Genomic DNA, 25,307 nt, shown 5'->3' with positions numbered 1-25,307 from the left:
CATTATCTACATTCCTACCTCTTTCTATAGGCTATTTACAAAATCAGGATATCTAACAGAAGGATATGTGGTGACCAGATACTTAAGCTAGACATTGCAGTGTTTATTTTATTCAATAATTTCTGTACGTGTTAAAGCTTTGTGACTAATATATATTTCATTCCCCAGATTCACAGATCTGTAGAATTGAAGAGAGAGTATCTCAGAGATAGCTGTGTTCCCAGTTTGTCTCAGAAGAGCAGAATATCTGCTCTACCTCTCACATTCCTTGGCTGCTTCTCTTCAGAAATAGCAGATCTGTATGGATTTCCCATTATTACAAGACACTGCCTTAGCCAGTAAGCAGAGGGGATGTTGGGTAATGCTAGGTCAGATCCTAGGGCAATTAAGAAAAACATTTTTGTTTTAAATTCAGTGCCAGGAATTCTTATTACTAGAAAATGTTTGATGGCAAAGAAATAAAACAATAATTATGTGGGTTGAATTTTACACTGAGCTGAAACAGTATTCCAGAAATATTACTTGAGATAAACAGCCAAAGGGGATTTCTGATAATTAGGTGTGATTTCCAACTGAAGAATTAAACCAAAATGATGCAGATGCATTTTGCTGCCTTTTGTTAACATGCAGTCTAACTTCCTTTGTCTTTCCTTTTCCGTTTTTTTCTACTACTTATATTTATTGTAGTGCCTTGAGCTAAGCTTACTGTGGGCAGAAACTAACGTCTGCTGGGGTAGAAACTGGCGTTCTATTTTATACCTGTACAGCACCCGCAACACAGAGCTTCACTGAAACCCTTATAAAGGATAAATAATAATAATTTAATACATGGCAAGATAAGAAATGTTGTCCAGTTTTGGAATATATCTTGTACAAAGACATAGTCTTTTGGAAGGTTTTCAAGGTAGATAAAAGAAATGTAACATCAGATAAAACTTTCTACTGTCAGTCTTGTACAAAATGGTTTTGATACCACCGATACTGGTATAACCCTTGGACTGAATGTTTTTTTTTCTTGTAGGAAAGCTGCAATAAAGAAGGACGTGTAACATGCATTACAGATTGGCCCTAATGGCCTTGACCGGCCTCCCCTGGGACCCCCACCCTCCGCCCCGGGGCTCCCCGTCCTTCGTTTGCCCTGAAGCCTGAGCGGTGGTGGAGGAGTGCCTGTCTCCTGGGCAGACCCCAGACCTGCGCTGCCGGGGCTGGTCTCCTGGCCGGACCCCTTGGCTGCGCCTCTGAGCCTGGCTCCAGCCCTGGCTCCTTCGCTCCTTCGGGAGCTCCCGGGATGGACCCCGGACCCGGTTCATCTCTTGCTGTGGCCGTTGAGGGGACCCTGCCAGCAGCCCCCCGGGGCTGCGCCCCGCTGCTGCTGCTCAGCTCCCACCACTGCTGGGCTCACCCCTGGCTCCCGGCTCGCCTTCCCGCGGTGGCTGCCTCTCGCTGTGCCTGAGCGTGGGTTTCATCTCGCTTTGTAGCTACAACCGGTCATTTCAAGGGGAAATTTTTGCCAGAATTGCGAAATAAAAAAGCAGCTTTGCAGCCAGATAATAGTCTTCTGCTGGTTTAAAAAAAAAAGGGAAAAAAGAGGGGGCTAGCAAAAAAAAAAAAAGCATTTTTTTATTTACAGAATGCTTAAGTGCAACTTTTTAATACTGTCATGTTGAAACATTAGATGAAAAAACCATGTTTCCAGCTGAAAGGAAATAGTAATAGAAATAGTAATAAAATAAGCTAAGAGTAGCGTTTGCTGCAGCGTTCAGTATATGCTGTCCAAGGATGTGGCTATGGCAGAAGCATTTACGAGCAACTCAATATTCAGGAGTGAACGGTGAGGAAAGCTGCTCTAAAGTAATTTCTTTGACCTCCAGAACCAGTGGTGTTTCTTTAGCATTTTGTTTTGCTTTTTGCTAATCAGTTTCTGCATCGGTAATGCTGGCTGTTTTGTTCTACTGTAAACCCTGGAGTTTCTGGAGTGCGCTCTGTCTTTGTGCCTGGATGGGGCATGTGTGTGCAGGCGGCTTAGAAAATGATACCCCAGCGTTGCACCACTGTTTCATTCCTGGAAGGGAAGCTTCTTGTACTACGTCCTCTCACGGCCCATAAATATGACCATGTGTGCTCCTATTTGCCTCAATAAACCAAAAAGAAAATCTTTAGAAAGCTTGCAGCAAAGGGAGATGATTGTTTAGCTAAAGAATATTTTCTTTACTGACCTCAGAAAGGTAATCAAAACACATTCCAATACAAATCTTTTGCCTGCGGAAAACTCAGACTCTTGGATGAGGAATGTAAATTAAATAAAAGGCATCAAACAGGCTACGGGCAGACACGCTTTCTGAATCTACCAGTCTCAGCTGAAGCCATTAAGGGCCCCAAAGGTACCACCTAGTTGTTTGTGACTTGGCTGCCAAAAGGCTTGTGCATTCCTTTTCTAATCTACTTTCAGGCAAGATGGAGGAGATAGTCGGTGACAGTGGTGATACAAGAGGGCGGACCAGCCCAGACACCCTTGCCTGCAGTAAATCTGGGATCGCCAGACAGACGGGAGCAACCAACCTGGGACTGACAATGTTTTCGGCCACCTAAACAGACGTTCACCCTTGCCTAATTTGTTAGCTTTCTAATGCTACCTTTTCGCTTTCGTGTACTTTGTGACCTGAGCTCCATTACGTTTGTTTCAGGTGTGGTGCAAATATAGTGGAGTACAAATGTACTCAATTGTGGGCATTAGCAAATTAGGTGGTGATGAGTAATCTGCGCGTTCAGATTCTCTCTGAGAACGGGTCTGAAACACAGCTTAACAGATGTGCCAAGCAGAAAATAAGCTATATCAAAGTGGAGTATCGAACAATAATTATCTTGCAATTTGATTAAAATAAATTTCAACTGCCAATTGCTCCTCCTCCAGATTTCTCAATATTATCTCTGATGTGAAATCTATGAGCCTGTCTTCTAACTGAACGTGGCTAGATTGGGAGAACTGGCATTTTTTTACCTCCTTTTTCCTTATGTGTACCTGAATCTTTGATATGTATAAATACATACCAGTTATACACTTTTGTATACGAAAGTGGACTATTTGCTTGTCTCTGTTGTGTGCTACTCAGGTTTATAAAGTATAAACTATCAGGACAGATATCAAATCTTCCATAAGTTTCACTGAAATACCAATGAAAATTTAATCTGATTTATCATCTCTTAAAAGTTCTTCCTTCAGTTAAGTTGCATTAACACTTTCATGGAAAATACCATGCAACAATTTAGTGTATGATCCTACAGATGTGAAAGATGCCATGTGCTGCCATGGGTAGATAGTATTTGTGATGATGAGGTTGTATTATTTTAGTGACTTTAGAAGCTCCAAGAGAATTACACACAGAAAAAGAATTTCAGAAAGTTAGCTAAATGCAGTGAATTAGCAAAAATATCAGGTGTAAGGGGTCTATCTTTGAGTCAGTTACTGGTTTTGTTTGGCATTTCACATTGAAACAAAAGATCACATCAGAGCTAAGTAAGTCAGACGGCACTCTTACAAGATGCCATACACGTTCCTGCCAAGGTCAGCAACCTACACAAATTATGTTCCCCAAAAACCAAGCTACAATACTCTAATCAATCTCAAATGAGCCTAACAAAGCAGACACATTTTTTGTCAGGTGGGTTTTTTTTTCTGTAGTCTAATTGAGGATTGATTTGTGTTATAGAATATTTTCCAATGGGCAGAAAAAAACACTCTATTGATTTGTTACCACATCTTACTGCTTCTAAATATCTTAGATGGGTGGTTGTTACTTTGCCGCTATTGCAGGCCTCTCACCGAGGAGCAAATCTCTGGCAATTTTCCACAGTGTTTTGTGAGCCAGAGTCGCTTTTGACCTCTGAAGAAAAGGTGGAGGTTTCCAAAGATTTAGAAAAGTATTTTCAGCAAGATGGACACTGACCACAGCCTGGTCACCAACTCCACACTTTGTTCAATGGCTGAATCTTTGGCATGGGGAGACTCACAGCAGGCGAGCACATCCCCTTGGGGTTCCCTGGTCCTGAGTTCCCTTTGAAGGAGTACCTACCTTTGCTCAACAGCCTGGGAATTAGAGCACTTGCCCAGGAAATGCAAGACCTTGGCCATCGCCCGTGTTCTGGAAGATGCTGAAACCACACCTTCCTTGGCTCGGAGTCTGGGGAGCACCTCATCATCTACGGGGCGGGTGAAGGTGGACCACAGCGCAGAAGAGACTGCAGAAGATTCATGGAGCCAGGAAGAGAAAAACTCACAGGGAGTGGGGAAATGTCTGTTCCCAATACTGTTTGTGCTTTTTATCCCGTCTCTCTTAAATGGGCAGTGCACAGGAACCAGAATGAGAAATGCTATCTCAAAAAGGCTGTAGGCGTACGTGCCCTCTGGTTTACCCTCTCAGGCTAGTGCGCACTTTGAGGCACCAAACTGTGGACAAACTGGGTACAGACAAGGGCCCGAGGGTCCTGTTCCAGCCCAGCAGCTGTAACAGTGGGCGCAGGCGAGGGAATGGCAGCAGCAGGAGAGGTCACTGCTGGCCCAGGCACATCCAGCCCCAAAATCCAGACTGTAGGTAAGTGGGATGGATTTCGGCCACTGTGGCTCTAGTCCCCTTGAATTTGTCCATGAACCGTCATTACACAAATGATGTGTAATATTGTTGGACTTCATTGAAGCCCATGGGGAAAAAGTTGTGAAGATGGATGTTAAAAAAGCAGTTTATTGCAGATACGGGCCTATTAAATTGAAGGACATTAAGTGGTGAAATAAATTATTAAGAAAAATCAAAACTAACAGACAATTGCAGGCATTCTGTTGGGGAGAAATCTATTTTCTTCTCAGCCACAAGCTCAGTAATGGTGAGAGATGATCCATTTAATGCTGTTTGAAATGTAAAAGCACTTGTACTAGATCACGTTGTATGAACTGTACGCTCTAACACTGCATTCAAAGATAAATATTGCAGTGTTGTACAAGAACCACATACACAAACTTTTCTCTGGGAAAAATCAGCACCCCTTTGTATAAAGAACTGATTTTATCACCTCAGAAAATTCTTCTGAAGTTAGTCAATGTTGTTAGGATTTTGCAAAAACACTCATGTTGTGTTTGTCCTCATTAGCAAGCTAAGAGGTGCTCCTCCTTAGCATTCGGATCCAGCTCCAACACTTCAGTGAACAGGGTAATAATGAAGAGAAAATGGGAGAAAGAAGCTTCCCGTCCTTTAAGAGATTGTTTAGATATGAAGAGATTAATAGCAGTCACCAGGGGATCTGAACCAAGGCTCTGTCTTCAGAAACTTCCCAGGTGATAATGGCACAAAGAAGTCAGAGCCAGATTTAAATAAAAATGTAGTAGAGTCCTATGGGCAGCTCCAGGTCCTAAGATCCAAGAACCCTCACATTTTAAATCCAGATCTGAATCTTTTACAGTGCAGACCCAGGCTAATGTAGCAACCTTCAGTTTAATGCAGTCAAACCAATCTTGGAATCCACATTTTTTAAATTTTATTATTTAGATTTTTTTTTTTTTTTTCTTGTCAAAGAGAAATGAGGTTTATACAATTGCATGTACTGAGGTTACTCTGCATATATGGTGATTTTCTGAATCCTCCCTAATAAGCAGAAAGTCCTGTCTGTTTTCTACTACTTTTGGCAAAATGGTAGAGATCTCAAAAATAATTAAGCTCCAAGTTTTATGCAAATAAATGAACAGTTAGAGGACAGGAAGTCTGTTAATTAAAGCCTGCAGTAGAAATTTATGCTCCATTAGAATGTGCATGAAAAACAAGCCTGGAGCCTGGAATGAAAAACGCCATTCGGACAGCACAGTTTGTGAAAAGCAGTGCTTCCAGTGCTCACATCTGGCCAAAGTCAATCAAGTACAAGGCACAAATTTATAGGAAACCAAACTTTATTAGCTTCGATGTTCAGGAAGATAATTGTTTTACTTAGCAAACATTTTATTCCTTCATTTTTTGCAGTCTGATGTGCCTCTGCTTTTGGCTGGGTTTGGGAGCAGAAATGCAGTAACACTGTGAGAAAGGCCAAGGCATTTCTGAGCCAGTCTAAAGCAGAAAGTCTGGGCAGTCATGTGAAAATAAATTTGTTATGAGATTTGCAGCCCAGCTTCTAAATCAAATAGGTTTTGATAATAAGCAGTCATTATAGTGTGTCTTGTTGCATTCTTTCTTTGGGTTGTTTCTAGATGGCTGTCACCTTAGTATAAGATATATTAATTCTAATTATCTAGTCTAAGACTTTTCTTTTTTGGTGATACATCATTTACAAAGAAACGCCTCACTGCTAGAGCTTAAACCACTTTGTTCCTTCTTCACATTCTGATTGAGAAAAAGCTTTTTCCTGGTCACTGTATCAGAATCTCTGCTAACCGTGCAACTATGTGTCAGAGTGTCTGCAAGGAAACTGTATAGACCTGCATATACATTTAGTCTTCACGAAGCAAAATCTGTCCAATTATGCATCTCTTTCCAAATGCTTATGTCCAAAGAAGCCAACATCACTGAAGCCCAACCACAAGTTTGATCAAAGTGCAGTTTATGACTGTGTCAGCATTGCAAATGTATGACTGAGTCAGACAAATTTTTTCTCCTTTCTCCTCTGTTTTTCTGCAATGCACAGTAAATCAAATTTAATGTTTCTAGCATGCAAATGGTAGCCTCAGTAACTACTCTTTAAGCTTAAGAATATTTGCAGTGGGATTTCCTAAAAGGCTTCGTAGAAAAAAAAGGCTCATTGTTTGAAGCCCAATTCATCTTTTGGTTAAGACTGATCAAAATAGTTTATACAGATTTTCATAAGCTTTTTGCTCACACTGTGTATTATTTGCCTTAGTGATCACAGCTGAAAAGCACGATTTTAATAAAGAAGGTGAATAAGTAGATTAAAGTAGGTTGCAGGGGCTGCCTCATTCCAATGGTAAACAAAGTAAACTGGTTTAATCAAGGCAAGATAGGTTATATATAGCATCCGTATTATCATTACTTCATTTGCTTATTGATTTACATTCATATTTAAAGTAGCCAACGTACCACAGATGATAGGAAAGATTACTTTTTAATTACCAGCTGAGCTCCCTGATATGTTTTTACAGTTTCTTCTGATGAAGCAAGGAGTTGCTGTAAACTCTAATTCTAATTAGCATCCCCCGAACACCCAGGAATCAAGAATTTGTTTACAAGCCCCTATAAGGAGTGACTGAGCTAATCACTTCTTTGAGTATACCCCTTGTGCAAGGGCAAATCCATGCTCCTGTGAACGGCTGTGCTAACTACAGACTGATTTTATTGACTCAATTCTTTAGCATTAGGTGAAAGAAGGGGTAGGAAGGAGACTGGTAATGCTGGTATCTCAGGCGATGTGTGCAAGGAGACACATAAGGGTAGGGTTGAATGGGTTCCCGGGCTTGGAACTGGGAGGGAATTTTGCCGGGGGGTGTAGCGGCCACAGACTGCAGAGGATTTTGGAGGTTTCTGGCTTTGTTAAAATCACACGAGTGTATTCCACACAATTGCGTTCCTGCAAGTGCTGGCGGGAAGGTGCCGGTGACCCTGGCCGCCCTGTCCCTGCTGCTGCGGCTTGGTTCAGGCCGCGGGGATGGATGCTGCTCTCCCTGAGCCGCCCTTGCTTCTCGGGAATCTCCAGCACGTCCAAGATGACCAGCGTGAGAGCATCGGCGTGGGCGCCTGGTTGCTGCCAGCCTTGATATTAATCGACAAACAATCGTTCGCACCAGCCGAACGCCAACGCCGTCCTTCTGGGGAAGGAAGAGTCCCTTTATATGAAAACGTATACGCAAAGGAACTCCGCCGCTGTTCCTGGGGCCTTTAAAGCTTCTCCCGGGTATTTCCCCCAGGGAGCGTTCACGACCCTTTGCCCTGCCCCAAGGGCGGCCGTGCCCCCGCGCCGCAGCCCCAGCGTTGGGAGCCCCCACCCGGAGCCCGCCGCGGCCGGTGGGGCTCGGCAGCCTCCGCCGAGAGGCCCCGCTGGGCTGACGGGCTCCGTCCTGCGCCCGCGTGGGGTCTCGGAGCGGCGTTTGGGGCGAGGGGCCGATCGCGGACCCGCCGCCCCGAGGGATGCCGGTAACCATGGCAACGCCGTTGCCTGGCGACGCCGCCTCCGGCTGCCGAGTCTGTGCCTGTGTCTGCGTCTGCGTCTGCGTCTGCTCCTGTCCCTGCTCCTGCCCCTGTCCCTGTCCCTGTCCCTGCTCCTGCCCCTGTCCCTACTCCTACTCCTGTTCCTGTCCCTGCTCCTGTCCCTGTCCCTGCTTCTGTCCCTGTCCCTGCTCCTGTCCCTGCTCATGCCCCTGTCCCTACTCCTACTCCTGTCCCTGCTTCTGTCCCTGCCCCTGTCCCTGCTCCTGTCCCTGCTCATGCCCCTGTCCCTGTCCCTGTCCCTGCTGCTTCTCCTGTCCCTACTCCTACTCCTGTCCCTGCTCCTGCCCATGCCCCTGTTCCTGCCCCTGCTCCTACTCCCACTCCCACCCCTGCTCCCACTCCCATTCTTGTTCCCACTCCTGCCCCTGTCCCTGCCCCTGCTCCTGTTTTTGCTCCTGTTTTTGCTCCTGCTCTCGCTCCTGCCCTTCTCCCTGCTCCTGTTTTTGCTCCTGCTCTCATTCCTGCCCCTGCCCCTGCCCGTGCTGTGCAGCACAGCCCCAGCCAGCTGCCCCCCCGGAGCAGGTCCCTTGGCGTAGGACGAGTGGGTTTGGGTTAATCGGAGCGTCCGGGAGGTCGGAATTGGAGCTGGTGTGTTTTTCTGAAAAAAAGGAAGGGGGAGGGGGCCGAACTCTGGTCTCTCTTACAGCAACATGAACCCAGTTGTGGCTTAAGGCAGGATGTGACTCGGTCTGTTGCTGTAAGACACAAGTTTGCACAAAAGTTCATTTGGGGCAGGATTTGAGGGTATCGATTAGTTTCTCAGCTCGACACAGAACAAGTGCTAACAAACTAGGGCCTGGTTCCTTTACTGTGTGAAATGCAGCATTACTGCGTTTAGAAACAAGTAATGCCCGCTGATGTTGTTTCAGAAGCAGAAAATGCCTTTATTTTATAAATGAGATTCAAATCCACACTTACAAAAATGCTACGAGTCAGATGCTCCCTATTATGTCAATTTAATCTGAGTTAACTGCAAATTCAGAACAATAAATTTTACTGGACTTGGTTAGGAAGGGCTTCTCAAACGCTGCTGTTTCACGCATGCCATGACTCACCAGCCTCCAGTGCTGGTATGCAGAGGTCTTTGGTTGGAGTCACAGCCTTGGGCTCTGCGTTTCAGAGCATTTTCTCAGAACAGTGACTTGCAACCACTTTTCACCTGAGCACTCAGGAAGGTATTTGTGGTCTGGCTGGATTGCCAGGACAAATCGCTTATGTAAGTCAGGCACTTTTGGTGCAATCTTGTCTGTCTGTAAATAGGGATGCGCTTGTCTTCCTCGTCAGCCTTCCCCTCTGCAGCACTCAACAAACCCATTGCCTTGCAGGAGGAACAGACAAAAGAAAATAGTTTGTGTGCTTACAGCCCTGAGTTTGCCCTTCCAAGCAGTGTTCTGCTGAACAACAGCTCCTTTAGGAGCTTCCTTTCTGGAGTATTGATCTGTTTTCTGCCTCTGGTACATACAGATGTGCAGTCCGGTTAATATGCTTTTGCTGTAAGTTCTTGAAAGCACCGTTATTCTCCTCCAGTTAATTCTTGCTCACGACCGCCTTGAAGTTAGTGCCACAGGTGGTGTCTATTACGCTAAATCTTCCAGAGTAACAAACTCAGTCATCTGCAGTGCTGGGTCATTAATGTGGTCCCTGGTCGGGCTGGATCAGCTCGGACTTCTCCCAGCAGTTCTGGGGCACTACGTGGGAGTTGGTACAGAACAGAGGCTATTCCCTCCAGGCAGTTTGGAAGCAGCTCCCATGCTTTGGAGAGAAGGAGTGGTCAGCAGGGCAGGCATGGGACATTCTGGTCTGGCTGGTTTCGGTGTCAGAGAGAAGTTCTGGGTGTGTTTAATCTTCTGTAAAGTAGTGTAGTGCTTTGACTGGTTTATTCCTCCAGGTTGCTTACTTGCCACCTCTGGAGCAGGTTCAGCCTGATCACTTTTTGCAGAGGTACAGACAAGTACGTGACTCTCATTCTGCTACGTTTCCCGAGATCCGCTCAGAAAATCAGAAACTTGCAAAAACCATGTCAGCAGTTAGGGTGCGGTCATTGGCACTTAGGGTGCAGCTGTTCTTCAGCTGATGTCTCTTAGGGTGACCAATTCAGTTTCAGGGTGCTTTCCTGTTTCCGTGGGGATGCTAGACTAGAAAGGACCACCGAGATCCACTGAGTGATGCTCATCTACGTTTATCTGTTAATTCTTGTGTTGTAATTAGATTGTTAGCAGTAGGGGGCTTGTAAAGTGCATAGTAAATACGAGTTATGGTTCAAGACTGCAGATAAGCTCTACAGTTCAGTAAGGAAGGGAACAGCAAGGACCTTAGCCAAACAAGGGCTCCGTTCTGCCCAGTGTGGTGCTGGTGTCCTTGTACAGTGAGGAAAGAAGGGACTTCTTGCTCACTTGGAATCTTGGCCAGATTCTTTGTAAGAAGTGCATTTCTCCTTTATTTCTGTGCCTTTTCCAGAACCTACTGAAACTTTTCATTGTTTTTCTCCTTATTTCCCATTGCAATCGCATGTCAGGACTACTCTCAAATCACACCCTTCCTCTCTTTCTGTCTGTATATCCTATGCTTAGCATTAGAGTTGTGTTTGTTTCATTCTACATGCTGTTCCTTGTAAAAGGCTTCCTGGTTGAATATAATTTGTTTTTCTGTGTTAATTTAGGATAATAGTTCCCCTTGCCCCATTTGCAGCCCACATACTGATGCAACTTCCCCTTGTTTTGTACCCAGATACGAATTGCCACAGTACTTCAATAAAATGATGTAGGACTGTTTACAAAAGAGTGCTTCTGTGGTATTGTACTGCTTTCACAGGAAGCTTAACAGCTTGCAGAACAGTAAGTGGCAAATGTTTAGTGCAACATTATGCCAACTTGAGGACAAACTGTTCCTCTCAGGAATGTTTTCAGGCTTAAATGAGAGGAAAATCCCCCTTGCAGAATGTGAATTCTTGGAGGGGGCAGGGAGCGACTGCCACTTCTTTGCCTTGCCAGCAGCTCCAGTTCTCAAGCACCTTCCAAGGCTTTTTTAGATCAGCTGGAGCGTATGCTCAGCAGCGAGGAGTGATAAAGCTGTGACTGGCTTTTCCAGAGGAGCGAGGATTCCTCTTTTGTGGATGAGGCAGTAAATCTTCCAGCCTGCCTCAGACAGCGAATGTTGGCTTGTGCCCACAGACACTGGGAGGGTGCTGGGGGCAGACATGAGGCCATGGCAAAGCTATTAATGGGAGTAAGCGAAGACTAGCAGCATAGCTGAAAACAATGTGAGACAGAACAATTCCGAACTTAAAGAGTTATGAGTCAGACTGAAATATGTGGCGCTTCAGCCACGGATGCGAGTCACCCATCCAGAAGATAAGTGGATATTAATGAATTAATGATTAGTTTGACTAACCGCTGAAAGGAGTTGAATTTAACACCGTTCTCTCTGTTAATCCTCCTAAGCGGTAAAAAAATCTTTGGCAAGTGGGCTCTGCCCATCAGCGGTATTCTTCATCTCTGGCCCGCAACCTCGCATCAAAATATTCTGCTGGCTTTCTGTGGCTGTTGGGTCTTGGGCTCATTAACGGGGAACTGCGTGGCCGTTACCTGTCCGTGGACCGGGGACTTCCAGATGGGTGGCTGAGCTGTACGGTGTGCTGTAGCCTGAAGGCACAAGAAAATGTGTGGCCTGCTTTCTATTTTATATCCAGTCTTTCTGGCAAGGCAGCGCTGAGGTGCTCTAAAGCTGACAGGGTGCTCGGGTGATGCGGTGGATTCACCATAGGGAAAGTACAGGGAGCTGCAACTCACGGCTCTCAGAAAGTCCCAACAGTGCCTGAAGGCTCTGCAGAGGCTGAATGGACGTCAGCCCCCGGTGCCCCAGTCGTCCATCTCTGGGATGTGGTCTAGTAAGGGGGGAAAGAGGAACAGAAGGAAAAACTCGTCAGATGAAGCCTGCGATCTGATAAAGAAATACCGTTCTTCACTCTAGTAAGGGGTGTCTCCAGTAAATCATGGGAAATAATAGAGTCTGGCCAGGAAGCTTTCTAGGAGGCAAAGGGGGGTAAGAGCTTCTAGAGCACAAGGCTCCTGAGGCCGTAGTTAGAGCTCAGTACGCAGCAAAGAAGACTTTGAGGTTCATGATAGTGTGAATCATCACGTTTCAGTGTTTCTCATTAAAACATAAGTTTTCTATGGAACATCCAGATTTCGCAGCAACCGTGTTTGCCGTGAAAAGCCGTTTTTCCAGCATTCCTCCTTCACGAGTCCGTGTAAGGTTCCGCCGTGTTGAGGGAGGCAGCAGGAGCCCCCCGTGGGAGGACCCACCGCCCGCCTTGGGTGCTGCTGGGGCACCGAGGGACCGCGGTCCGGGCCGGGCGCCCAGGTTGCCTTCGGCTGGGGGCTGGGGGGAGCGGAGGCATTCCCAGGCTTCGGCTGGGCAAGGATTTAGGCAGGGTCAGCGTGTGCCTTCGGACCTGCTCACTGGAAAGTGTCCCGCAGCTTAAACAGCCGGAAAGCACCGCTTGGTGACTTGGCCGTGAGTTGCAAACTGGGTAGGCGAACTGCCTTTGCAAACCAGCAACAGCAGAAGAATTTCTAGAGGAGGTACCCTGGCCAGAGGTAGGCTGAGAAGATTAATTTACATGACCATAAAAACGTTCAGGAACAGACATTTCAGTGCTCCAAAATTTCAGAGGGCCAGTACATGAAGAAGTAGGGGGTTTATACAGAAAGGATTTTAGTTTTTCAAGCACACAGAAGCATTTTGGGGAAGAAGAACTAACTAGAAGATCCTCCTTGATACCTCTGGAACTAGACTGTGGACATGGAGTTTGGCAAGCTTTTGAGAGATCATTTGAAAAGTCCAAAAGATCGTTTAAATCAAGTGGAAATCCTTCTTCAAATGGAAATCCTGCCTTAATAAAGAAAAAGGAAAGAGCATGGCTGATGAAATGTTTACCTCTAACATAGAGAATGTACTGAGAAATTTAAAGAAAACATCACATTATGACGTACCATCCATTTTTCATGTGGATTTCCAGCAGTAATAACTGTTTAAAGTTGTTTAGTTGGTTTTTTTTTTTTTCCAGGTGATCAAATTATGCCTGTGTTGAGTGATAGGAAACTTCATAATGAGGACATATGAAATGGCCTGTACTTCCCCTCACATCTTTGGCAGCAGTCAGTCTGTATTGATAAAAAGAAAAGACTGGACTTGAAAATTAAAAAACTGAGTTCAAGAACTTCATTATGAGAAAGTGAAGATTAAAAGGACAGTAGCTTTGATTGCAGTATTATGCCGCTGTAAATTAATGTTAAGTGTCTGAAGCTTCGTTAGGCACAAAAACATCAAAGATGTAGGCATTTTCATAATGTTATTCTGATCACTAAAAACTAGCAATATGTTTTATTCTCATAGAAAATTAATTTCTAACAATGCTTCTTTCTTTGTGGCAGTTTTGCAATGGCTACACCAACTTGTGCAAGAAAATGAGAACAAGTATGCTAGTCAAATAAAATGTATTGGTTTGGTTTTTTTCTTTAGTATCTTCTACAAGCAGTAGTCATATGCCTGCATCCTGGATTCACTTACAGATGACATTAAGACTCTAAAGCAGGACTGCAGGAAGCAACAGGAGTCTGAAAGCAGCAAAGGTCAGTAAGTTTCTGTGCTGTGCTGTTTTCCCCTCATTTTTATTAGAAACAGTTGTGTGAAAGCTCTACTCCTGGCACCCATTTATCTCCCGTGTAAATTATCATAAACATGTATGTGAAAATAGTATTCTTCATGACAGTCTACTGCAATGTCTCATACACCTTTATGATGTTCATGGAAATAGAATTCATTTTTGCTGTAGTATTATGGTAGATAATAACTAGTTAGTAGTAACTAACATGTTTTATTGCTCTTCAAAGATGAAAATTATTAAATGAATGCAAAAAAAATGGTGGTCTTATGAATAATTCTCAAAGAATAAAAATCCTGTTTTCATGCAAATGTTTATTTTCATAATAATAAAAATGAGAGCCATGATAAAAAACCCCTTGTAACTGCACCATAAAAAGAGAATGCTTTTCTCAAAAAGTGTTTCCACAAAGCAACAGAGGTTCTCTGAAAGAGCCATATTCAATGCACAGAAGTGGATTTGATTCAGATAAGCAAAACCAATTGCTAATTGTCATTTCTTGAACAGATTATTTAGAGGTGCCTCTTGCGTGCTGTGGGTTCCCTGTCCCATAAACTAATACAGCAATGAGATAGTATAGGCAATCTGCATCAAGCCACTTCTGATGAAACTGATTTTAGTGGGGTAAAGGCATTTCAGTAGCATGAAGGGCTTTTGGAAAGGAGGACTCCCATAGGAATCCACAGCATTGCCTTTTAAATTTTGATATTGCAGCTATTTATTAGCTCCAGGCACAGGATGTCTGGTGCAAGCCATAACAAAGTCTGTACAGTGAAAAATCTGTTTTCCTAAATATTCATAAAAGAACTTAATACAAAACCCCATCAGCCTAAAGTTTTTATCATAATAAAACTTTGTAAGTCTCAAGCATTTCCTGTGTTCCATGGTAGCATCGAATCTCCTTGACTGATTAAATAGGTTCACCTCTAAGAAAGCTTTGTTTGTCATCACGTTCCTGGAGTATTTGGTTTCTTTTATGTTCTCACTTTAGGCTTAGTTACGAGACTGAAAAGAGGAGCTGAAATGAAGAACATCTGCCTGAAGGCAGCCAAGAACAAACTGCAGGCAAACCCAGAAAAACAGGCTGAAGAAATGGACAGACCGGAACAGATGTAGCCATGACAGATGAGTCACCTAGTTCAATAAAGAGCAAACCTGAGATCGAGACCGTATTAGCTACCCATAGAGTAAAACAGAATAAACAAACCCCTTCAGAACAATGCGAAAAGCTTTCGGGACTCGTCAGTGGTGTGGTGGAAAAGATGCTTTTAAACAGGCATTAAACATAAGCAGCAGATATCAAAGCTTCTCAGATTGCCAACAAGAAAACATAATGCTGTGTTTTCAGTCCTTGGAGCAACTGACTGGCAGGGACAGAAACACCGTGTTCTTCGAGGGGGTTCGTCCTGCCCCCGGGACTTCATTAGAACTATACACAAAAGAGCTGAAGCAGGCGAGGTAAACAAAACTAGAAACAGTTTCTTCTCTTAAAATCCAAATGCAAGTTAAAGTACATTGAGGAAAGAATTTGGTTTCATTTGTTCTCTGCTGTCCTGCCATTGCCTAGTAACATTTTCAAACAGTGCTGGCTGCTACTTGGAATCAGAATTAGGAGGAGGCTTGACTTTCTTCCCTCAAAGCAAATATTGGCTTTTTGGTGAAAAATTGGATGCTGAAGGTCTGAGCCTGACCTCATCAATTTTCAACCTCAAGCTTTCATGTTTAAAACTATGTTTTTTCAATGTGGAGTGCTACTTTCATGCCTTGTGGGAACTGCAGCTCAATTGCTCGTATCCCATTTTCTTTCACGATTTCCAGTGAAAATGCAACATCTCACATGAAAAATGATCACATTTTAGTGTTTAGTAGAAGCAATTTTCTTCTGGAAACAAACCAACCAAACACTGAAACTTTTCACAAGGCAATGCATGTTGGAGTTCAAGCTTGTGATGCATGAAAAGCAAAGACTGCCTCTGCTAACCACTTGCAAAGCTGTGGTAAAGGACACTCAAAATTCACCTGACTTTGCCAGAAATATAATTTAGGATGAAGGGTCAAGCTGCACAGAAGCGAGGCATCACTACACCTAGAGTTGCCTCTGAAACCTTAATTTAGCTACCATGGGAATCCATTTTCTGCGTGAAATGTAAGAGGCGAAAAAGGGGAAGAATAGAACGTGATTACATAATTAAAGACCGTATTGAATTGTAATTGCATGAGGGAACAGAATAAAGGTTGCCAGGAAATAATTTATCTGACGTTTCCTAACTTCCAGCGTCAGACCTCAGCTCCTCCGCCTGCATTCCGCGCCGGATGGTCACCCACCAGCTGCGGTCCCACAGTCGCACGGCTGTGGTAAGGTAGTGTGGTGCCAAGCGAACGTATTCAAGCACTCGCCTGTGCTTTTTGAGTCGAGCAGGCTAAAACAACTGAATTGGCTCCGAGAGCGGCTGCTAAAGCGACTCTCAGCATCTGGACTGAAGCTGGCCAATATCTGTGGTGCTGACAGCACAAGCGGAGCTTGCTTAGGAGCGGCAGCACTTAAAAAAGTAAATGACAGCAAAAGAGCTTGCAAGCTAAGTAATATTCTTTTTGCATATTGGTTTGGAAGTTAATTCCTTAGCTGTTTGCTTGAAAAGATGACTGAAACAGCTTGCGCTACATGATGGTGTAAGAATCCCCACCATGAGATTTGAACCCTCAGTTGTTTTTCACATCCCCGATGTTGAAGCTTGACAGACCTGACTTTTGGACAACAGGAGTCTGTTGTTCTCTGTGGGCATAGAAGTCCATGCGCTAGTGCTTAGATGCCCTCATGAAGGAGAAACACAGCGATTCTTCTGGGGAGTGAAGTTGTGCTCTGCATGGGACTCCTTGACTGAGGCTGGGTAGCCGTGCCCTCCTCTCAAAGCACGGCCGCAGAAGGGACCTTGCTCGGTGTAGCGCGTGTTTTCCATCCCTACTCCTCACCCGGAGCTGGAGGTCCTCAGCTCGCGGGGTGGGTCGGGTGCTGGGGCAGGCGGTTCACTGGCCGGAGTGTGAGCTGCCTCTCCTTCTTGGGCACGAAAAATGCCCAAGCCTGTAAGACCTGGCTCAGCTCCTTTTCACCAGAATTCAGTGATGACTCCTACCTTACAATATTTGTGTGTTTACTTATGTTAGTATTGCCACATATCAAAGATTTGGTGGAAAAGATGGTGCGATAAGAACTTCTCAGAGAAGGAGGTGCAATCCTGCTTGGTGAGAGGGGTGGAGGCACACCCAGCCCCCTGCAGCAGTGTCTCACTGTAGAAACAATCACAGGAAGGTTACTGCAATGACTAAAAATGTTACAAAAAGACGGAGACCTTGAAAGCTACCATTGTTTCTCCTAAATTCTTTTAGAGATGCTCTGGTGCAGCTGTGCAAAGGCATCCTTGACTCTCCGTGTGGATGCTGAGTCATTCTGATGTCAAATGCCCGAAGGCTGCAGGAAATTGCAGGTTTGTTGCTGCTGAGTCATTGTGGCACGTACATCTTGTAACTTCAGCTGGCATGCAGGAGGGACTGATCCGTACCTCTCGCTCCTCACATGCCTCCTTGTCTCTCACGGGCTGAGGACTGCGGGCTGCTTTGGAGATGTCCTGGAGAATAATCCTGGGAATACCCTGAGATGATGTTTATTTTCTGGTTGCTTCTTGAGCTCCTAAATGAGTGGAATGCTAGGTAGGGAATAAATGAATATTATATAGAATGGGTCATTAATGACCTTTCAAACTGTTCTGGTATTTCTACTGAAAGATCCTTTTCCCTGCTGCAATCATGGAAAGAGAAGAAGCAGGGTCAGAACTCCGTGTGTCTGTGTGAGCAGCACCACTTATTATGCACCACTGCAGGCACCAGTGAAGACAGCCTCCATTCCCATTATACAACGCTGGCCTTAGTTGTTTATACCTTTTTGAAGCACTGAGTTTAAGCCAAAACTTTTCATACCCTGTCTGTGCCTCTGGCTGAATTCTGTAATATTTCAGCCAAATAATTCAGCTCCTTCAGTGAATGAGCCTAGGAACAAAGTGCCACTTTGCTCATGTTAATACTTCCAGGTCTTTTCTGTAAAATTCTCCAGCACCACCCTGCTTTGAAGCAGGGATTTTAAATTTGGCAGAGGGATAGCTCTCCTGTCAAAAATAAGCCTTCCATCACACCTGTGAAAATTCTCCCCAATTTTTTCGAAGTCTTAGTAATTATGTCAATAGGAATTCATACAGGTTCAGGCAAGTTGTGAGAAAGCTGTTACTTCAGCCTTTTTAGAGATCTCCTACAGAAACTAAGGATCACTGCAAACTTCTATGTTTCTTTAAGGTGTTTGTTACTTTACCCTTAGCTGACCAGATGTGTTATGCGTGCTTTCCCCACAGAGTAAAGATGCTTCAGTCAAGGACTTTTGGGGAACTCAGAAAAACTTTTCATGCCCTGGGCCGCTTCTAACCCTATACTGGCTTTCTGTACATAGAAGAGGAAGCAACATAGAGTAGTGCTCAGCTGAGAAAAGAAAGAAGTGCAGAAAAGGAGATAGGTGAGACGGGGTCGTGGGGAAGAAAAAGAAGAATAAAGCACAGTTGCAGAACGGGGCCTAAAGATTTCCAGGAGACTGACTGTGGAAAGGGTGGGACCCTGTGTTTTAAGGTCAGAAATGAGCCTGGGAGAAGAGAAGAGGGATGACTGGGTAAAGAGACTGGAAAAAACATGCTGGGAATATAGGCTGGGACTAGGAGAACAAGGAAAGGAGTGTAGTACCTTGAATTGCGGAAGGAGAGACAGATGGTGGCGAGAGGTTACGAGAGGAAAAGCAGAGCAATTTTTAAAGAAGAAGTAACAGAAAAGTTGCCAGACAGTATTTGTCTCTGGAGGTTGGAACTCAAGATGTTGGAGATTCTTCTTTCGGTTTCAAACAAATACCTGTGGAAACCTAAAGGGAAAAGTTAGGATGTTTATCTGCAAGTATGAAGTGTTATATGATGAGTTTTCTACCTAAAATTCATAGTTATAAACCCAGCCCACCTAGGTAGTGACCAATGATTATGATGACTAGTAACAATATTTTTACCTAGCTTCTAAGAAACAAGTTATAAAAAGTTATCTAATTTATAAAAGCAATTGCTGCCCTGAAATGAAGTATCATTGGCGCTAGTTTTGCCCTATTCCTTCTCTCCTGGAACCAGTAAGGAGGGAAGGTTCACCCTCCAAAGCTCTCCCGAGGAGTATCTCCTTGGAGCTGCAGGTCCTGGGGCAGCGCGTGGCGAGCAGCACCACGTTCCTCTGCGAGCAGTCGTCCCTCCTGAGCAGAAGTTGCAGGACACAGTCTGGCAACTGAATTCTTTCAGAGGCTCGTGGCACAGATCATAGGCAATTCCTAGCAATTCGGAGAGGCTGAAGCACCATAGGAGGCTAGAACATTTTATAGCCTCCTGTGTGCTCTACCGTCTCTACCGCCTTTTGCCCTGTTGGACCGTCAGCCTAAATGTAAACCAGTATAGGAATACGGCCAAAACAGCTCTGGGATCCTGAGGTTAACTGGAACTGCACAACTCGTGCCTTCATGTCTAATCTCTCGTGCCTTCCCAAACGGGTCTGGCATATCTAAGCCACTTACTAGGAATGGTGCCTGGCCTGTGCTAAGCCCTGAACTGTGCCAAGGCATGGCTGAGTGGAATGGCACCTGGCACATGGGCACGTACCAAACCCACGCCAGGCTCACTGGTGGTGGGCAGTGTTGTAATAGCCCACTGCTGGCAAAGAAGAGCCGTGGGCCACCAGCACGCTGTTAGAGGGCCTCCCAAACGGATCCCATTATGGGCCCTCTGTCCACTCATCTGCGCGCGTGGATGTTTCCATACCGTTGCCTGGAGGTCTATCAGGGTATGAATCATCCTCACAGGCTTGATTAAAAGACCAGTAGTGATAATACATAAACCTATTTGTGTAGCCTTGGCCCAGTGGTATTTCAATGGATAGGGTAGAAAAGCTAAGTGTGGTTATTGTAAGGCATCAGAGACAGCACACTTAAATTCACTCTGTCCAGTTCCTTTCCTATTCTAGGTAATGAGTATTTAATTCAGTGGTTCAACCTTGCAGATGTTTGCTTCAAGTATGACAAATGATAAAAGACATTTGTGGAATCCGCTGATATTACCTGACACAAGTAAATGGGCAAAATTGCAGCACCATGATGAAAAACAATCCCTATATTCTCAGCTGCAGTATGTGCTACTGTACATATTAACTCAGATGGTTGGTTTTTATAGCCAAACCTCTTTTCTACAGTTGCAGATACAATCCCAGTAACAGTACACTAGAGAAAAAGCTTCTGATTCTTTCCTCCCCCTTCGAGGTATAGACAGTATTATTACCTGGGAAAGTATGTAAGAAAGATATGCAGAGGTTTGTGGGAGTAAATCTGCTTTCCAGGACTACTGTGCTTTGCTTTACTGAAAACTTATCCAGATTACGTGTCACTTTTATAAACGCCATATATTAGGTAGCTACGTGTTTCCATTCTCCAATTGACCTGTTAGGTGCTGAAAACCCCATTAGATCTGCTCCGTAAAGACCCTTACAGGTGGTAGGAAGGAACTCAGACAGGCACTTCAGAGCGACCCAGTAACCCTCACTGTTTAAAAGTATTTTCAGCAAGCTTTTGCTGCAGTTTTTTGAAAACTCTTTAATGTTGATACCAATGCAGTTTCCTTGAGAGGAACAGTAAAACTTTTGTTGCTGTGATTTGAGACAAGTTTGGGTTTTTCTTAATAAATAGATCAGTCATCCTAATTCAGCTCTGAAGTAGCAATATGAGCAAAAAAACAGCGTAAGTGTGTCTTGTCATCAGACCAGTCTCACCTGGGACTGAAATACTATGATGCATTTAATAATAATTGCATGGCCATTGCATGATGTCATCCCAAGACACAGTTAAGGCTAGGTTTTTAGGGCCTTCCATATCTTAACATGCTTTTTACCTGAATCACCTACCTTGAATCATAACTTCAAATTATCATAGCTTTTTTATCTGGACATAAACAGAGTGGAACGACATTTAACATTACTGGATCAAATCTTAAAGCTTATGAAAAGCCCTTCCACTAGCACCAGTTGTAATGGGATTCAGAGTCTGGTTTTACCTGGTATCTAAAATTGCATATTGGGTCCTTGGGAGATTTTAAAAAAATCCCTCTGTTATCTAACTCTCATTTAAGTCACAGGCTGTTTGGGTCACCTGTCTCTGTGAGCACTGATAAATTGATGAGTTTGCACTGGGGTGAAATTTGGTATCAGAGGATCATCAGCAATAAGAGCAATAAATTGTGTAGGTGAATATTTCAAACAGCATCTATTTGCCTTTACGAATTTGACCCTAACTCCTTAGGTAACTCCTTAGGCCATGAAAGTGAAGTTATTTAAACTGATTGCACGAGCTCCTATGGTGTTAAACTAGAGATGGAGCAATTAAATAGAAAGTCACATCTCTTCTGATTTCCTGAAATACTTAGAGATGCTAGTTCCCATTCATCTGTTCCTATCTGTTTAACTGTATTTATTTTTCCAAGTTTGGCAAAACTAAACCCTAAGCTTTCAAGTACAGCTCTTCCGAGAGTACTCCTTGGGACTAGCAACACTAGTGTCATGAGTCTTGTAAGAATTTCTTTCTAATGAGATTTTTCAGCTGTGATGGCAGACTAATGGCATGGAAATAGTTAGGACTACAGCCAGCTAGAACGCTGTTACCAAAGTATTGAAGTACCTCAGAGTGAAAACATTTTGCAGAAATGTGTTTAAGATATAGAAAGTTTTCTTTTCTTCATTAGTTTTGGGGTACCGCCTAGAGATACTGAATATCCATGCCTAAAAGTCCATGCCTTGCCTGACATATAGGTGATCTGAGAAGAGGCTGATCTTAATTGAAATGAATGTTGGTTGCTGTTGCCACTTACCCCCTCCTTCATTCCTTCTCTAAAAGTGTTTAAAAAGTTCTGATTTCATTTAAACATGGGGAGAACCACACTGAAATAATGATGAATGATACAAAATGGAATTGGCAACCTCAGTCAACTTTTCTGAGAAATTCCTCCGTTATTAACTGAAGAATGTAAGGGTCCTGGCAAATTATCACAACCCAGCTAAATAAGTTGAATCGTAAGTGGGTTTTAGCTATTATTTTTCTGGGAACAGGACTGTTTAGAGGTGGAGAGTGCATTGCAGGTTTAATAATAAGCCTATTACAGAGCAAGGTTTACTAGTAAATCCCTTGGCATTTCTACTTTCCTCCTAGCTAGTCCTTGCAGCTTTTCTTCAGTAATGGAGATTTTTTTATGCTGAAACTAAGTTCTCTTTCTTGTCTAAATAATGTAAAAGATGTTTCTATTGGTTGCAAATCAAGTACCTACTGTACCAAGGTATTTCATACTCGATTTCAGAATGAATGTTTTACAGCTTTTTGACATAAACCATAAATCTGTGAGGATGGTGCCACCTAATGTAAATAGAGAACATGACAACTGTTCTCCGTTCATTTAACATTACCAGCTGGGGTTGAAAAGTTAGGAATTTAGTATGCTTTTTATCCCTTCTGCCTAATTATCTGAAGGCTGTTGTGCCAGAGATTTCCATGGAATGACTGAAAGGGTCTCATTCCTGCAAGATTCACTTCTATTCTGGTCTTTTTTCATCAATATGTTTTGAACTATTTCAAGTTTTTAAAATGTATACAATACAGAAAATGTTTGACTAACAATCTCTTAGGTTTAGCTTCATGCAGCTCTCCTGGCTTCAGTCAGATTCATCTATCACCTGAGAACCTTTACAAATGCCACTGGAGGAGGAGGAGACAGCAGAATTTAGTAGATACTCTGCCCGCCGAGAAGAAACAAAGGAAAAAAGACTCAAAGAAAGACTATCAGAGTAGCAGCTCTCTTGCATCCTCATTAATGATCCTCCTTCTACCTGCATTGCTGCAGACTTAGCCATGCCCATGCCCACTCGGTGGTGTACACCTCTGTGGGCGCTTTGTGCCACTGTCATTTACACCAGCAGGGTCAACTCAGATTTTGAGAGTGTGTATTGTGATTTGCAGCGATTTACCTCTTCTGCTTTGCTGTAACTTCAGGTATTGCATCTCAGCACTGGCTGAACATGGTCAGAAATGTGTTTTAAAGAATCTTTTCCATAAGAGGAAAAGTGATTTTAAAGTTGTGTGAAGGCAAAGAGAGATTAGGTCCCTACCTTGAAGAAAGACATTATGGAGTCCTACATTCAGATGCTCTGTTTCTGAGGCCATTTGTGGATAATCAGTATGAAAACTGTGGACTTGATATAAGCTGAGCTATTTGATACAGTGCTTTACAGGGCAGTGCCTTTGTCTTTTCACTTGTGTAAATGGGCTAATAATTCTTCACCTTTTCTCCATGTAATCAAGCAAGCTCATTCAATCATAGAGGTTTGGGTGAGGCTGAAGGTCTACATCACTTAGGGAGTTTTTTTGGAACTTCTTTCTAAAATTACAGTAAGGATTCCTGATTAAAAAACATCCCAAACATAGTTATGATTAAAAAAAAGGATAAACATTGTGACTGTGGATGCATATTTCAATTAACTAGAAAGTCATCTCTTCACAAAACCTCTTGCTCTTTCCCTCCCTGGGCTCATGTGTGGTGATTGTAGAGAGCTGAATAATGTTTTAGTCACACAACTTTCATTAAAGGTATCAAACCCACGCAGTTAATTCCTTGAGCTCAGCCTTGAAAACATAAAGGTTACTGTTTATCCTTGTATCTACGAGGATGAGAGCTTTTAACTGGCTTGTTGCTTTATGTGGTAGTTCGACATTACTGTGATATTCTTTTGGTCTTTTGAAAGCCTCTTTATAGAAACATGAAGATGGATGAAAAAGCACAATATTCAAATGACTGGGGACAGGACTTACAAGAATCCAAAATTCAGTCATTACACAGCTAGCAGATAAAAGCGGTGCAGTGCTGTCTACACATACAAGTCACTAGATGAAAGGGGTTTTGAGTCCGCTATGACCTTTTTATTTTATCATTTGTGGATCCCACTAATATGCATTGTAAGTAGCTTTTTCCTTCACACAGAAAGAATTAGCATTTTTATTGCAAAACCAGCCAACTTGACTGGGGTTTACGTTTTGCTTAACATACTCTTATCGTTCCATAGTTTAGCTGACCATGGTACAGCAGAGTTGGCTGTTGTGCCAGACTCTAAAATCTAAGAGAAGGGATTCTTTCCACATACAGCACAGAGCATGTCTTCTTCTCGGTCGCCATCACATTGATTGGTTTGGGCCAGAAAGCTTCACTTGCAGTTGAAGAGTGTAACACTCAATAGATTCCCAATTCAGTATGGTTTTATTTTTCCCCTCTTCCACCTAAGTCATCTTGTTAGATAGATTAATACTCCTCCCTCCTTATCTAATCTGTAGGAGGCTAAAAATGCTCCTTGTGGGGTATATCCAACTGTGGGAAAAGAACGTCCTGCAGACTGCTCATAGTCCTCGTTCCTGGGTGTGCTCCTGGCTGTGTCCTGACTCCGTGTCAGGACAAGAAGGGGCTGTACGTCATCCTCGCTTTGATCTTCCTTCTCTTGAAGGGAAACTCAGGTGTCTGGGTACCAAAGCAGCTAAAGCAATGGTGCAGTGAGTAGTTAGGTCTGCGCTACCTAGCCCGGACCAGCGCCGATCAGGTCGGAGTGGACTAAAAAGTGTCTGCTGAACCACTGAAATCAGTGAGGCAGACCCATTAATACCAGTGGCAAACTCCGCATGACTGAATCTGGACACCACAAAATAAAAGTTATAAGTGATTTCTTATGCAGCATACAAACTTTTATTTACTAATTAAGGCTGGTTTAGCACAGGGTTTGAGAAGAAAAACCAAAGCAAAAAACCCCACCAGACTCTCAAAGAAACTGTTTCTCTGGCACTGGCTTGTTTTCAAGGTTTCCTTGAAAACAGGAGATAGAAATGTATTTTTTAAATGAAAGTGAGAATTCTTAAATCGTCTTGCCCAGGGGCTCCAAGAAAATGCAAAAGCTATTGTGACACTTGTCATAATATTCTTGAGTGCTGTTAATAATATGTCTTTACACTGTTGCTTATGGGAATTCAGGAAAACATGACCTTTGTTTGATACCATTGATTCTCTGTAAGTGAATCAGAACCATCTGATTTCAGCGACTCCTAGAAAAAACTAGATTTTTGAGGTTAAATATGGTTGAACTCATGTAACTAGGCTTGCATTTTCACAGCTGTGATCTGTTTGTCTCTCTATTCTTATGATTGGCTTAGTCATTCCAATCATTTCAGCAACATCCTATAGAAATTGCTGGGTTCCTGCTGATGTAACTGAGATCATAGTGTAATCCCCTTGGACTGAAAGAATATTATCCAAAGGGACAGGACC

At 43.5% G+C, this 25,307-nt stretch overlaps 1 protein-coding gene across 1 annotated transcript in view; it reads left to right on the top strand.

Moving 5' to 3' along the window:
• Window positions 1–25,307, top strand: part of LGSN (lengsin, lens protein with glutamine synthetase domain) — a 62,550-nt gene that overhangs the window by 9,983 nt on the left and 27,260 nt on the right. The window contains exon 3 of the transcript XR_012652983.1: window positions 1,022–1,183. The gene's annotated coding sequence lies outside the window, so the exon portion shown is untranslated. Of the gene's footprint in view, window positions 1–1,021 lie in introns of the transcript that reaches the window.

This window comes from Buteo buteo, chromosome 15, assembly GCF_964188355.1.
Source record: "Buteo buteo chromosome 15, bButBut1.hap1.1, whole genome shotgun sequence".
NCBI classification, from domain to species: Eukaryota; Metazoa; Chordata; class Aves; order Accipitriformes; family Accipitridae; genus Buteo; species Buteo buteo.
This window is presented reverse-complemented; position numbering and strand designations above follow the sequence as displayed.